This window comes from Prionailurus bengalensis, chromosome B4 (assembly GCF_016509475.1).
Source record: "Prionailurus bengalensis isolate Pbe53 chromosome B4, Fcat_Pben_1.1_paternal_pri, whole genome shotgun sequence".
NCBI lineage: Eukaryota > Metazoa > Chordata > Mammalia > Carnivora > Felidae > Prionailurus > Prionailurus bengalensis.
In genome coordinates, this window is record NC_057358.1 from 4,855,630 (window position 1) to 4,871,506 (window position 15,877).

Genomic DNA, 15,877 nt, shown 5'->3' on the forward strand with positions numbered 1-15,877 from the left:
TAATAACGAGCCCAGCCTGGATTAAATTCATCTTTGCACCAATACAGTGGTTAATTTAAAAAATTTTTCTTAACGGAGGCAGAGACCATGAGAGCAAAAGTGTGTAGGGCTCACAACACTCATAATGTGGGCCTCAACGCGACATGCCTCCAGAAAGCTCTTATTAGAGTAAAATTATAGAGGTGCCTGGGTGGCTCAGTTGGTTAAGCATCTGACTTCGGCTCAGGTCATGATCTCACAGTTCATGAGTTCAAGCCCCGCGTTGGGCTCTGTGCTGACAGCTCAGAGCCTAGAGCCTGCTTCAGATTCTGTGTGTGTCCCTCTCTCTGTCCTTCCCCTGCTCACACTGTCTCTCTCTGCCTCTCAAAAAAGGAATAAATGTTAAAAAAAAAAAAAAAGTTCTAGGGGTGCCTGGGTGGTTCAGTTGGTTAAGCATCCAACTTCGGCTCAGGTCACGATCTTGCCGTTCCCGAGTTCAAGCCCCGTGTCGAGCTCTGTGCTGACAGCTCAGAGCCTGGAGCCTGTTTTGGATTCTATGTCTCCCTCTCTTTCCCTGCCCCTCCCTCACTCATGCTCTGTCTATCTCTCTCAAAAATAAACATTAAAAAATTTTTTTTAAATAAATAAAGTAAAATTCTATTTCCAGAGATAAGGAACACGATTAACACATTCTCACCTGTTTGCAAAGAAGTTCATTTGTTCTCTGACGCAAGGCAGTCATTTGAGGGAGTGAGGTCAGGCCATGCAGCCAGAAAGGTGAAGTTGTCTGAAGAAGTGATGAAGGGAAGGGAGACACTTAGCGTTGAGACAGGAAAACTCAGAGGGTTGGGCAGATGGACTGTGGGGCACGCGAGCCATCTCCACAGGCAACAAAGCAACAAGAAGAAACTAGAAGATACACCCAGGTTCCTCTCCACCTGCCGTCTCTTCCTTACAATGTAATCTTGAGTAAATGGTTTAACTTCTCAGAACCTTCTCTCATCTGAAAACAAGACAGGCACACTTACCTGGGATAGCTTTGGGGACACATCGTGCATGCTCAAGAAATAGGGCTCAAGGATACAAAACCGGTATACAGAAATCTGTTGCATTTCTACACTAATCACTAAGTAGGAGAAAGAGAAATTAAGAAAACAATTGCCTCGACAGTTGTACCAGAAATAACGAAATACTCAGGAGTAAACTTAACCAAGGAAGCAAAAGACCTGTATGCTGAAAACTGCAAAATGCTGATGAAAAAAAATACTGAAGAGGGCACAAACAAATGGAAAGATATTCCATGTTCATGGATTGGAAGAACAAATATTGTTAAAATGTCCGTACTACCCAAAGTAATCTACAGATTTAATGCAATTCCTATCAAAATACCAGCAGCATTTTTCACAGAACTAGAACAAAGAATCCTCAAATTTGTATGCAACCACAAAAGACCCAGAATAGCCAAAGAAATCTTGAAAAATAACAAAACTGGAGGTATCACAATCCCAGATTTCAAGATATACTACTAAGCTATAGTAATCAAAAATGGTACTGGCACAAGAATAGACACATAGATCAATAGAACAGAATAGAGCTTACACGGTCCATTATGACAAAGGAGGCAAGGATACGCAATGAGAAAAAAGACAGTCTCTTCAACAAATAGTGTTGAGAAAACTGGACAGCTACATGCAAAAGAATGAAACTGAACCGCTTCCTTACACTATACACAAAAATAAACTCAACATGGATTAAAGACCTAAATGTGAGACCTGAAACCATAAAATTCCTAGAAGAAAACCTAGGCAGCAATTTGTTTTTGAAATTAGCCATAGAAACATGTTTCTAGGTATATCGCCTAAGGCAAGCAAAATTAGCAAAATAAGACAAAACAAAAGCAAAATTAAAGTATTGGGATTATACCAAAATAAAAAGCTTCTGCATAGCAAAGGAGAGCATCAACAAAACAAAAAGACAACCTACCAAATGGGAGAAGATATTTGCAAATGATATATCTGCTAAGGGGTTAACGTCCAAAATATATTAAGAACTTATAGAACTCAATATCAGGGAAAAAAACCCAAATAATTAAAAATGGGCAGAAGACATGAACAGACATGTCTCCAAAAAGATGGCCAACACGCACACGAAAATGTGCTCGGCATCACTCATCATCAAGGAAATGACAGTCAAAACGACAATGAGATATCATCTCACACCTTTCAGAATGGCTAAAAGAAACAACGCAAACAACAGGTATTGGAGAGGATGTGGAGAAAGGGGAACCCTCTTGCACTGTTAGTGGGAATGCAGACTGGTGCAGCCACTCTGGAAGACAGAGGGAGGTTCTTCAAAAAATTAAAAATAGAGTTACTAGGGGTGGGTGCTTGGGTGGTTCAGTTGGTTAAGCGTCCGACTCTTGACTTCAGCTCAGGTGATGATCTCACCATTTGTGGTATCGAGCCCCTTGGGCTCTGTGCTGACACCGTGGAGCTTGCTTGGGATTCTCTGTCTCCCTCCCTCTCTGTCCCTCCCCTACCTTGTGCGAGCATGCACTCTCTCATACTCTCTGTTTCTCTCTCTCTCAAAATAAATAAAGTTTTTTTTAAAAGATTAAAAAAAATAGAATTACTATAAGATCCAGTAACCCCATTAGTGGGTATTTACCCAAAGAAAACAAAAACACTAATTCGACAAGGTCCATGCACCCCTATGTGTATAGCAGTATTACATACAATAGCCAATTTATGGAAGCAGCCAAAAGTGCCCATCGACAGATGAACAGATAAAGAAGATGTGCTATGAATACACAGTGGAAGGTTAGCCATAAAGAAGAATGGAGTCTTGCCATTGGCAACAACACGGATGGATGTGGAGAGGATAATACTAAGTGAAATAAGCCGGTCGGAGAAAGACAAATACTGTATGATTTTACTCATGTGGAATTTAAGAAACAAAACAAAGAAAAAGACCAGAAAAACCAGGCTCTTCAATACAGAGGACACACTGATGGTCACCAGGGGGAGGGAGGGACAGCAAGCAGGTGGTGGGGACTAAGAGTACACTCCTCACGATGAGCACTGAGTAGTGTATAGAATTGTTGAATCACTATATTGTCCATCTGAAACCAATACAATGCTGTGTTAACTATACGGGAATTTTCAGAATAAATAAACTTTAAAAAAAATAAGAGAGAAATGGAAGCTTCATAATAGTGACAAGGAATCAGGTTGTGGGAGCATTCGTGTCTTTATAAGAGAGACCAGAGCTGACTCTCGCCACCGTGTGAGGACATGGCAAGAAGGCTGCCATCTGCATGCTGGGAAGAGAGCTCTTACCAGGAATCAAATCTGCCGGCACTTTGGTCTTGAACTTGCAGCCTCCAGAACTGCGAGGAATAAATGTGGCTAAGGCGGCCCAAGCTGATGAAGACAAATCATCATCGTCGTTGTTATTTGCAGAAAAAGTAGCCATGTTTCCTTTAGTCCCAAGGATAGAGCAAAGGCCCATGATTCAAAAGCTTCCCTGTCCTCTCAGAGCAAATCCTGACTTGTCCAAAGACGGGCAGATGCCCTCTGGTGGTGGTGGCCAGTCCCTGACTCAGGTAGCAGGTTCCCCTCAGCACCGGATGGTGAGGCGGCTAGAGCTCAGGACAGACGGCCAGACCAGGGCACATACACTCCCTTGGGAGATACAGGGGAGGGAGGAGGAAGCCTTCTCTCCCTGGGAGAGAGGGAGGACCGGCCTTGGGAGAGAGAACCTTCACAGAAGGTTCCAGAAAAATCGCAAGAGATCTCCTCCATTGATTCTCCAGGAGCTGGCCCATCGCTGACCACCCTGCATGGCAGGGCTGGTCTCTGATATAGAAGCCACCCAGCTTTGTCTCCGGTTGTTACAGACTCCGGCTTGAGGACAAGGTTCTGCAGACTGGTCGTGAGGCCAGGACGTGCCGATCACTACTGGTTCAAAGGTCAGAAAGCCCAAAGGGCAGTTGAACTTCTGTCCACTGTGGGGGCGAAGCTGGTGGTGGCCGACATCTTGGCCAGAAGGCTACTTCTTTCTGGCAGGTTCTGGAAATCTCCATGGAAGGCTTCCTGCCTTGTCTGGTCAACAAGCTCAGGGCAGGGACGTCATCACCTGTTCACGCCACGCTGCAGCTGAAGCTCAAACTCCGCTATGAGGCAGCCCCCTCTCTTTAGCCACTGACCCCAGAAATGGCCTAGCCAAGCTGTCCGCTCTCGGACCTCTCGGCGTCTCCAGGGGGCTTCGCCTGCAGTTGTGCTACTCGTGGCTCAGTGTCTACGTGGAAATGATAACAAAATAAAGTCCTGAGATGTTCGGGCTCTTTCCTCAGTGCCCAGTATGCACCGGAGAGACGGGGAGGGCACGGCAGCACCCCTCCCCCGCACTGTGGGCACCCGGGGGCGGGACACGCCATCCTGAGGCACACCCAGGCAGGTGCACCAGGATTATGGCCGATGAGAGCCAGGACCCGGTCGCCACCCTCAGGGCACCTACGGTTTGGGCAACCCCACAAGCTCATGAATTAATTATTAGAATGGCGTCTGATCAGACTGTCACAGAAACGTCAGGTGCTTTGAGTGCGGTTGTAAGTAACACAGGCGGAAGCCCAGAGAGGGAGCGCGTCTTCGGTCGGAGAGAATTTATGAAGATTCCGAAAAGGCCCCACATGAGCTGAAGCCCTGAAAACCGAGTTTAGCTCTGAGCTGGTGAGCCTTCCACACAGTCTGAGCTCATTTTCACAGCGAGACGGAGGAGAGGCAGAGAAGGCCGCGTGGGGTTTGCAGCTGGCCAGACGTCTCCTTGTGTTCACACGGATGTCTGGGGGGGGGGGGGGTACCGATTACGGTGGGAGACACAGATTCCAGTCCCAAAGCCACAGATATCCAGCACGAATCTCCTTCCGGAACCACCAGCTGCACAGACAGGGTCTGAGCCATGCACTAGAAAACATGGAAGCTGGACGAGAAAGTGCCAGAAAGAGTCAGAAGGGAGGGACCCAGATGGGTGTCAGAGTCACTAAAAATATGTAAAAACCAGGGGACGCAAACCACCACCTAGGGCCGTCACTCGACCAAGGGGACAGGCTGGCCGGGGGGCATGGCAGTCCCCTCCTCTTCCCTACCAGCCCTCCCAGGTTCTAATGCTAACTTCTCGTCCTGTCCTTGTCACCAGTCGCTCAAAAGAAGGCGCCCATTCTGCAGAGGAGAAAGGGATGCTGGGAAAGAGAATGGAAGAGACTATGACACTTTCGTCCCCAAGGACATGGGCCTCCCTGGGTGTGCAGGTCAGGCACTCTCTGCAGCACTCCGTGCCTCGGGACCAAGAGTGTCCACAGGGTCTCTGCTCTGCAGTTTGGAGACACTTGCAGAAAAACAGAGCAAAACCTGGGTCTCGAGAACTCCCACCCTGTCATAAAATGCTTTTGGAAGAGGGAGCATTAGAAATGACGGCCCAGGGGCGCCTGGGTGGCGCAGTCGGTTAAGCGTCCGACTTCAGCCAGGTCACGATCTCGCGGTCCGGGAGTTCGAGCCCCGCGTCGGGCTCTGGGCTGATGGCTCAGAGCCTGGAGCCTGTTTCCGAGACATCATGGAATCTGCTTCCCTGGACACAGTCCCAGGCACCCACCGCGGGCCGTCAGTCCTGTCCCCGAGGCCGGGAGCCTCCAGCTGTCCCCTCCAGCTGCCCACAGTCACTGTGGGCAGCCCCACACCACATCCTTGCTCCCCAGCCTCCGCCTTCTTGTTCCCCACGCAGCTGGACAGGAGTTGTTGACTTGTGTGGCCTCTTGTTTTCGACAAGGATCAGAAAGTTCCAGAAGTCTTTTTGCAGCATTACACTGTGAAGGTTGTACCCTCCTCTGAGGACTTCAGCATGGAGTGAAGTTAGTGACCTGAAATGAGTGAACGGGGGAGACTTTATGGACAGATCCTTGGAGGGTTGTTTCCAAAAAACAAGCAGCAGTGGTAGGAAATGCTGGGTGCTATTTAACATCTGTTATTTGTTTTCTTATAAGTTTTATTCATCTAAGTCTCCCCTTAACTATCTGTTCTTCTTTCTTCGTTAATATCTTCGTTAAATAGAAGCTATTAGGGACGCTTGGGTGGCTCAGTAGGTTAAGTGTCTGACTTGGGCTCAGGTCATGATCTCACAGTTCATGAGTTCAAGCCCCATGTCAGGCTCTGTGTTGACAGCTCAGAGCCTGGATTCTGTGTCTCCCTTTCTCTCTTCCCCTCCCCTGCTCACGTTCTGTCTCTCTTTCTCAAAAATAAACAAAACAATTTTTTTTAATTTTTCAGTTTTTTAAAAAAACTGAAGCTATTGGGTGGGGCCTCCAATAAACAAGGCTTATGTAGCTGGCAGACCTCGCTTTGTCCCTGCTCCTTGCTTTTTCTTCCTGCCTGGAACAAGGACATGATGGTTGGCGCTGTGGCAGCCATCTTGGGACCACGTGGGAAAAGTCAAGAAAGTTAAAAAACTTTGGCTCTGGCATATTTAAGCTTTGACAGCAGGGGTTGGCCAACTATGGCCCACGAGCTGAATCTGGCCCACCACCACCGAGGGAAATTCTAGGAGGAGGATGCGTTTGGCATGTCTCAATACATGCGCATGACCTGGGCACAGTGGCAGACTCTGGCTAGCTGTTCGCCAGTATCCATGCTTGCAAACTCCCCACCAGAGGGCTATGCTACATTCTCAGCCCCGCTCCGTTGAGGGGGAACCTGTTCTCCCCAATAGGCTATAAGTGGCAGTGGCGGGCATCTCCCCCCAACTACCCGCCCCGGCTGAGGTGGGGGAGAAGCTGTCTTCCACGTGTCCTTTCTTCCCTTATCTGTGGGAAGAGATTCAGAGAATCCCAAGGCCCTACGTGTTGACCACAGGGAGCAGACCACCAACCCACGTTGTCCAGTGCCATGGAGAAAATGTAAACTATATTGTATTATACCCCTGGGGCTTGGGACTATTTGTTACAGCAGCTGGCTCCCCTGACCACTACAGAGACTGAAGAATGGAGCCTTGGAGAAGGCTCAGAGTGGAACTCTCAGGCTTTCAAGAGGACGGTCCCATTCCTTCTCCCCTGAGGAACCGACCCACAAGGGTGACGAGACTGGACGTCAAGGTTTTTACAGGAGAGAATGAACCTCTAGGCTGAGCTTGTTGCTGGAAACATGTGGAAATAGTGGGACTGCTTTCAGGGGGCTAACTCCCCCAGATAAAGATTGCGGGGACTCTCTTCCTGTCGCTATTTGGGTTATGTAAAAGGAGAGAGAACCTTCCCAGCTTGGCCAAGGTCAGAGAGCCAAGGATGCCCTCGAGCTTTTGAGTGCCAGCAAGGACAAGCTCGCCCCTGCGAGGAGAAAGGAAGTTCTGTACTCTGGGAATCTCGGCTCCGTTGATGCTACAGGCTGAGTGGGGAGTTAGGCCGTTAGCACACGGGCGGGACCGAGGCTCCCCGGCCCTCATTTCCACCAGTTTCGAAGTCCGTTAGTCTTTTCGTTCTTGACTTGGCTGTTTCACTGCCTCTGCCTCCCGGCTCTGAGCGTCAAGGTCAGATGCGTGACCTTAGAGCGCCCCTGTCAGGTGACTGGGAACCCGGGTCCTCAGGTGGGTGAGGGAGTGGCCGCAGGGCAGCCTGCCCCATTTCTCCATCCCTTTATGTTATTTTATACGGCATCCCATTTTCCCAGGAGCTGAGGCTTGGATTCACCAGGCCAGCCACCCCCACACTTACCCTATTGGTCACCCATCCAGTGGACGGTAGTCCGGATTGACAGGCACCACCCTCCTCACTTTTCTCCCTCCCTCTCCTACCTCTCACAGACCCCGCGCCCCCCTTCGCTGCTTGCTGCCCATCTTCCAGAACATTCCAGAATATGCATGCGTGTTTCTGCTCTTATCACCTCCTGACTGAAATCGGTCCCCGGAATAAAACTCCCCTGTGCTCCTTCCCCTGGCATTTACAGCCCAGCCATCTCCTCCTCCTTATTCACGGGTCAGCACCTCACGTGTCCTGTGCCACGGAAGGTGGTCTTTTCCTCTGTTCCCTGCGCTCCCTTCACGGGGGTCCCCGTGGACTCCCGACACCCACTCCCCCCAGTGATAGTGTGGACAAATCTCAGTGACTCCTTGTTGGCGATCGGTTCAGGGTTGGACGTGAATTCAAATCTACCCCGTGTCTGCTGAGTGGGGCGGGGGGGGGGGGTGCTGTAGAAAGACGAGGGATGTCAGCTGGGGGGATTTAGGGAATGCTTCCCCCTCCCACAAGAGAACAACAGAAAAGAGATGATGTCGCTTCCTCCCCTGGACACTGTCGTGTGGGGGCGTCACAGTGGCCCTCTGCCCAGGGGACCACCTGCGATGGTCTGGGGCCGGGGGTTAGATGACCTGGGGCCTGCCCGCAGCTCAACTCCCTGTTCCCTGAGAGAACACAGTTAAAAAAAATTTTTTTTTTAATGTTTATTTTTGAGGGGGTGGGGAGACACAGAATCCGAAGCAGGCTGCAGGCCCTGAGCTGTCAGCACAGAGTCCGACACGGGGCTTGAACTCAGGAACCCCGAGATCATGACCTGAGCCAAAGTCGGACGCTCAACCGACTGCTCCACCCGAGTGCCCCAAGAGACCACATTTGTCTTTGATGTCAACTTATTTATTTTGAGAGAGAGAGAGAAAGCGGGAGTGGGGGGGGGGGGCTGGGGGCAAGGAGAGAACCCCAAGAAGGCTCAGTGCTGTCATTGCAGAGTATAACAGGGGCTCGATCTTATAAACCTTGCGATCATGACTTGAGTCGAAATCAAGAGTCGGATGCTCAACCCACTGAGCCACCCCGACGCCCCCACCCCACTTTGATTCTGGGGGTCTCCTTGTGGTCGAATACACCCTAAACGCTCCTAAAAGCCTCAGCTTTCCTGTCCCTCACCTTGGGCTGCTGTCCCATTCCCTCCCTGCAGGAAATCATCCCGACCCCAGGCAGCGGCCTTCCCCGTGTCCGCGGGGGAGCCCGCCACAAGCCCAGGGGGGCATCCTGATTTCCTAAGGGGACCAGAGGTCCCAGCTTGGGCCAAAGGGCCTCCTGAGGAAATAGGGTGCGGCCCAGGACACAGTCTGGCAAATTCCCAAAAGTGAGAGGCCCTCCCCGTCCTGCCATGTGCTTGGATGTGGCCGCTTCCCGATATGAGCGGGTATCTCACGGAGAGACGCTGTCTCAAGGTGACCTTCTGGTGGGCAGCACTGTCCCCCTAAGCTGCGTCTTTGTTCTCCGTGTTTCGGTGCAGAAAGATGGCAGGATTCGTCCCCTTGACCTCACAAAGCTGCGGGGGGCCGGCTTTCCAAAGGGGCCTTGACTTGCTCAGAAGTAGAAGAAACACCAAAGAACCCCGCTTCGCGGGGCAAGGGCTTACCCGCTGGTAAGACAGAGATTTATCTGACGTCGCGGGGCCCCTTCCGTTCATCAATTATATCCTTCAGCGGTCGGAGCGGCCTGAGGAAAATGGTTTGCAGCTGGTGTCAGGTAATGTGCCCTCCTCTGTCGGCACCACATTCACCGGGCAGCTGGGCCACAGCTGGACGCCTAAGCAGAGGGCGGCACGGGGGACAATACCACCGTGTGCCTTACGGTCAAGGCCTGCAGAGCGCGTCTCCGGGGCCTCAGCCTTAGGAACCTGGTCCCTGGGGTGCCTGGGGAGGCTCAGGTCATGATCTCGCGGTTCGTGGGTTCGAGCCCCGCGTCGGGCTCTGGGCTGACAGCTCGGATTCTGCTTCGGAATCCTGTGTCTGCTTCGGATTCTGTGTCTCTGTCTCTGCCACTTCCCCGCTCGTGCTCTGTCTCCGTCTCTCAAAAATAAACATCAAAAAAAAATAATATATTTTAAGAAAGAGAGAGAGAAAGAGAAAAGAGAGAGAGAGGAAGGAAGGAAGAGAAAGAAGGAAAGAAAGAAATGTGGTCCAAGCGGTTCCTCCAGGAAGCATGGAGCAGGGTCCACACGGGAAACAGCCTGGCTGGGTGCAGTCTCGAAACTCCGTGTTTCCCTAACAAATGAGGCTTCAAGGACATTTCGTTACACCCGGGCTAGAAAGTAAAACGACACAGTCTGGTGAAGGGCAGACTGCAGCAGACGAGGGCAGTGGCCTCACGGTGTGGCTTCTCCCGATACCCCCACCAGCAGCAGCAGCCCTGGAACTTACTAGAAATGTACCTCAGGCCCCACCCCAGACCCCCCGAGTCAGAAACTCTGGGAGTGGGGCTCAGCGATCTGTTTGAACAAGCCCTCCAGGTGACTGATCCGCGCTGAGAGCAACTGGAATAGATCAGGAAGGTTGCATGACCACCATTGCCGCCCCCCCCCCCGGTAAATCGGGGTGCGGGATTTGACGTTTCAGCTCCGTCTGACCCTGAGCCCCGGAAATCCCAGCGTGGCTGCTTTCCTACATTACCGCCCTGACAAAAAGCAAAAAGCTCAGGAGGTAATAGGCTATATCTTCACAAACGCCAAATTTAAACAACACTGGTGCAGAGCAAATGATGGGTCCTAGGTTCAAGGTCAAACGGGATCACCACGTTGAGTTATGATAGCGAGATTTGCGAACCACTCAGTCGTTGTGGTAGCCAGGGCTCTCCAGGGAACTAGAACTAACGGGATATAGAGAGATAAATGCAGATATAAGGGTTTATTATCAGAGTCGGCTCACGTGGTTATGGAGACTGAGAAGTCCCACCGTCTCCCATCTGTGGCTGGAGAACCCGGGAGCCGCTGGGGTGATTCAGTCCAAGCGCAAAAGCCTGAGAAGCAAGGGAACCTGTCGTGTAAGTCCTGGTCTGAGAGCAGGACAAAAGCGATGGCCCAGCTCAGGCAGGGAGGGCAAACTCTCCCTTCCCCCACCTCTCTGTTGTACGTGGGCCCTCAGCCGAGTGGGCGATGCCGGCCTTGCCGACGGCCGCCTGCTTTACCCAGTCTTGCAAACACAGTGCTCATCTCTTGTGAAAACACCCTCACGCGTGTGCCTGGAAATAATAACTGGAAATAATAGCTGGAAAATAACCTTCCAGCTACCTGGGCGTCCCTTGGCCCCGTCAGGGTGACACATAAAATGAACCCTCACACGCCTCATGGAATCCCTTTCTCTCCATCTACCCTCAAGAGTCCTGTCCGTGAATATGTTTCCAGGTAGTAACTAGGCTATGCTGGGCCAGATTTCTGATTATCTCTAACCTATATGTTGTTGATTTCTTTATAATCTTTTTAGTGTGTATTTACTTTGAGAGAGTAGGGAGGGGGTGGAGGTGAAGGGCAGAGAGAGGGAGACAGAGAATCCCAAGCAGGCTCCACACTGTCAGCGTAGAGTCTGATGTGGGCTCGAACTCACGAACTGTGAGGTCATGCCCTGAGCTGAAACCATGAGTCAGAGGCTTACCTGAGTGACCCACCCAGGCGCCCCAACGTTGTCGCTTTCTCACTTGACTTTTGCCCAGTAGCTTGAGAAACCTTTTTTACATCTCTCTCACTCTCCCCCTGCCATTGTTGGCTCAGACTGGCCTCTCTGGTGACACACAATAGATCTGGAAGTGCACCTGTGATGAGAAGGAACCACCCGATGGTACAAACTTGTAAAACCCTTCCAGGTTCCCACAGCCCCTCTAGCATCCCAGGAAAGCTTCCCCGCCCCTCCACCTCTTCCTGCTTTCTCTCATGGTCCGTACAAATCGGAAGCCTATCTTGGAAATCATGTTTTGTTTTGCTGGGCTCGAGTTGATGCAGTCACGTTTCTTGACCATCTGTCCTTTGGACTCCATCATACGTGCTTACGGGACATGGTTGCCCATTCCCGACAGCCCCCAGCAGGAACCTGTGTTTGCAGCTGGCCGGCTGCCTTACTCTGGGTTTCATTCCTCCTGCAGAAGCCCGCAGAATGTCCTAACCATCACAGTTAAGTGTTTCTAGAATGTGAAGGGATACATGCTTGGAGGCTGCTGGCCCGGGAACCTGTAATATTTGTTTCTGTGAAGGAACGTGTTCAAAATAAGAACCGAAGGCCCCCATCTTGGGCCACAGTCTCCTCGTCACTACAAATGTCAGTTGGCTTCATTGAGGCTTAGTTATTACACTGCCCTATTGTAGGGCCGCACAGGCGTGATCCGCGGACAAGGTCAGACCGTCTGGGGAAGGCCACCCGAGCCCTTCAGGTGCAGCTCTCGGGTCTGGGAATGGCTCGTTGGTGGGACAGCGGGGGCGGGGAGAGGCGGATGTCATCCAGGCGTTCAGATGACATCGCTGTGGTCGGCGCCATAGGCATCCAAAGCTGCACCCTACTGTCAACCTGCTCTGAGTGGAAAGTTCCCGTCCCCACACGGCGCTGGCTGGTGTCCCCTCCGGTAATGCCACAAAGGACAGCTGGTTTCCCTTGCCTGCCCTTCTTCCATTTCCAGTCTGGTATATGGAATTAAAGCATATTGTTGCTATGTTCCTTGAATAAAATTGTATACTGTTTGTTTTAACGTCCATTATTGGAGAGAAGGAGACAGTGTGAGCAGGAGAGGGGCAGAGAGAGAGGGAGACACAGGATCCGAAGCAGGCTCCAGGCTCCGAGCTGTCAGCACAGAGCCCGACGTGGGGCTCGAACTCATAAACCGTGAGATCATGACCTGAGCCGAAGTTGGACACTTAGGTGACTGAGCCCTCCAGGCGCCCCCTCTTTGTTTTTTTAAAAGAAGCAAGGGACCCCTCTGACTTCCATCCCCCACTCACTGCCACCAAAAGAAAAAAACCTGACAATGAGTCATTTACCACAGAAACGTACAGCCAGTAATGGCCATTTTATAAGGCTTTGTAAACTACACAGCACCGTGAATATAAAAATGAACGCGGTTGCACTGATTAACCCAAGACCCGGGAGCCGAATCCCGGGCATCCCGCTTCCCTCCTCTGCCAAGAGCAGAGTTAGCTCTTCGTCCTGTGTGAGGCTCATGCCCCAACCACCACGTTTCTGGACACAGCACTTGCTCCCGTGTCTCCTCCCCGAGAAATGGTCCCTGAAATCCTTCAGAGCCAAGCTTCGTTTTTATGGATTTTTTTTTTAATCCTTAGTGACCAGCAGAGAACCTAAAATGAAACAACTGCTTTAAAGTAAATAAAAAGAAAGGAACAAAGGATAAATGTACGGAGGGAGGGAGGAGGGATGGCTGGCTGGCTGGCTGGATGGGTGGAGAGAGGGCAGGAGGGGAAACTGAGTGCATGGAGGGAGGGAGGGAGGGCTGGATGGGTGGCTAGAGGGAGGGTAGGCTAGCGGGCGGGCTGGCTGGCTGCACGAGGAAAGTGAACCGAGGTTTGAGTCAACGTTCCTGCCTCTTGTCCCATCTGGCACTCTGTCTCTAATGCAGCAGAATGAATCTCAGGATTTGCATTAACAACAGGAAGCAATGGGGGTTTTCTGCATCGATCACGCAGAGAGCAGGAAGCCGAAGTAATCGCACAACCTGGCTCAAGGTTCAGCTTCAACTTCTCTCTCCGCTCTGACGTCTGGGTCCCCAGAACCACACACCTGCAGACCAGCTGCTGGAAAGGAAAATTTCATATAAAGAAGTAAGTGTGTGTTTGGGGGGTGGGGGGGGAGACGTCTCATGAATCTTCTCTCCCTTGATTTATGGTTCATTAGGCTTATAGGAGGCGCCTTGTTTAGATTGGACCCACTTAAGACACAGTTTCATTCAAACTGCTGGAGATCACAGGACTTTCACACCAACGTAATGGGGCTCGGCTGTCAATGCCATGAGGTGCCCACACGGAGGAAAGAGAGAAAGCAAAGCCCCAGGGCTGGAGGTGTTTTCTGGGCCATTACAGGGAGAAGAATAAAGGCTACAGAGCCGCCCTGAGGCCGGGACAGCCGCCAGCCTGCTGGCCCTCCTGACGGCTGTGGGACAGCAGCTCATGACGTGAGCACACAGGGGGCCTTGTGTGCAGGGCCCGCGTTAGGCCCACGTTCATGAATAACGGAGCGCAGCGGCTTGAAAGTAAGGGTGGCTTGCTGCCCCTGGACAGAAAGCACGGCCAAGCAACCCAGGAGGGAAAGGGGACGTGCTACGAAAGGCATTCTTTTTGTCCCCAACAACTTCGAAGCTTTGCGCAGACTCATCCCGAAGTAAGGACGGGCTGCCACATGCAGCATTTCAGTGAGTGCGAACATCAGTGCGGGAAGGAGGAAAGGAGGCGACGCCTCGTCCTTCCCTCGTGACAGGAGGGGGCCCAGAGAGGGGCAGGACAGTGCACCTCCCCTCGCTTCAACCTGTTGGGGGGGGGGCTGGCAGCGCCCCGGAGCCCGAAGATGGGTCTTCCTAGTGAACCAGGTCCTCAGGCTCCCATCTCTCCAAAGAGGAGGATTTGTGGCTGGGGGCGTTGCCCAGAGCCACATCTAGAAGGTTCACAATCACCTAAGGGCTAAAACCTCAGATGAGAGGTGGGCAGGCCCCGGGAGCCACACGGCACGCTCAAGGCTTTCGGAGTCTAGTTTACCTAAGAAAGTAGCTACAACCTGTTTCCCTGCCCAAAAATATGCGCGGTGAGCGAGCGTCAGCAACTGTTGTGAAACGTAAAGTCTCCCGACCAAAATAGGACCTCGTAGCCGGTATGAAGCTGCAAAGTATTTTTTTTTTAATTTTTTTTCTATGTTTATTGTTTGAGAGCGAGAGACAGCATGAGCTGGAGAGAGGCAGAGAGCGAGGGAGACACAGAATCCAAAGCAGGCTCCAGGCTCTGAGTCATCAGCACAGGGCTCGACGCAGGGCTCGAACTCACAGACCGTGAGATCATGACCTAAGCCGAAGTCGGACGCTCAACCGACTGAGCCACCCAGGTGCGTGCCCCAAGCTGAAAAGTATTCTTAAACAGAGTCCACTTTATAACAGTAGCAGGGATCTCTTCCTCTTTTCTTAAAAGACATTTTTGCCATTTGTTCCTCCTCTGGGCCTTACACTGTTATTATGAAAAAACACAAAACACCAAAACACATAAGAGAATACACCCATGTTACCTGTTTGCTGCCCAACCTGAACAAATAGAATTCTGTGTTTGCTTATAACTTTAAGAAATTAAATGTCACAGAGAGATGACACTCCCTTTGTGCCTGTTCCCAAGTCACACGTCCCTTCCTCGCCCGGAGGAGACCCCAGCATGACGTTGGCTCCATGATGGTGTGCATTGACTATACACACAGGTATCCTTAGATACTCAGGACATGAATGGATCCATACTGCACATAAATAAGGTGCACAACTTTTTTTTCCATCTCCCATTCTAAGTCTTAAATCTATTAGCATTTAGATTAGTCTATTAGTGAAAACATGTAACTCTAATTCATCTTCACCTTAACAGAACATAGGCGTTGTAAGAATATACTCTCCAACTTACCCCTTCTAATGGGGTCTTTCACTGTTACCAACGCTACTGTGCTAAACGTCCTCATACACGTCTCCGCAGGATATGCCTGAGTTTAACGTACGTTTATAAAAGGAGAAATACTGAGCACGTGTGGTGTGCGCTTCTAATGGGGCTCAGTATCATCTACTACCCTTCAAAATACACACTTCAACTGACACCTCCATAAGCTGTGTCCCCCTTATGCCCCATCCACATAAACTATCAGACCTTTTAACTGTAATCAGGAAGATGCTATATATTGATATCCTTTTGTTGAATTAAATATTTACTAATTTGCATTTCCTTCATCATTACTAACCACCCTTTCCCTTCAGGGGACATTCGAGGTTTCTCTTTCATAAATTTCTTGTCCAGAGTCTTCGCCGGTTTTCCTTCATCTGTTGGGTTATGAATCCTTTTCTCAATGATTTCTAGGTCTTTATATATTTTGATTACCAGTCATTTGTTATCTG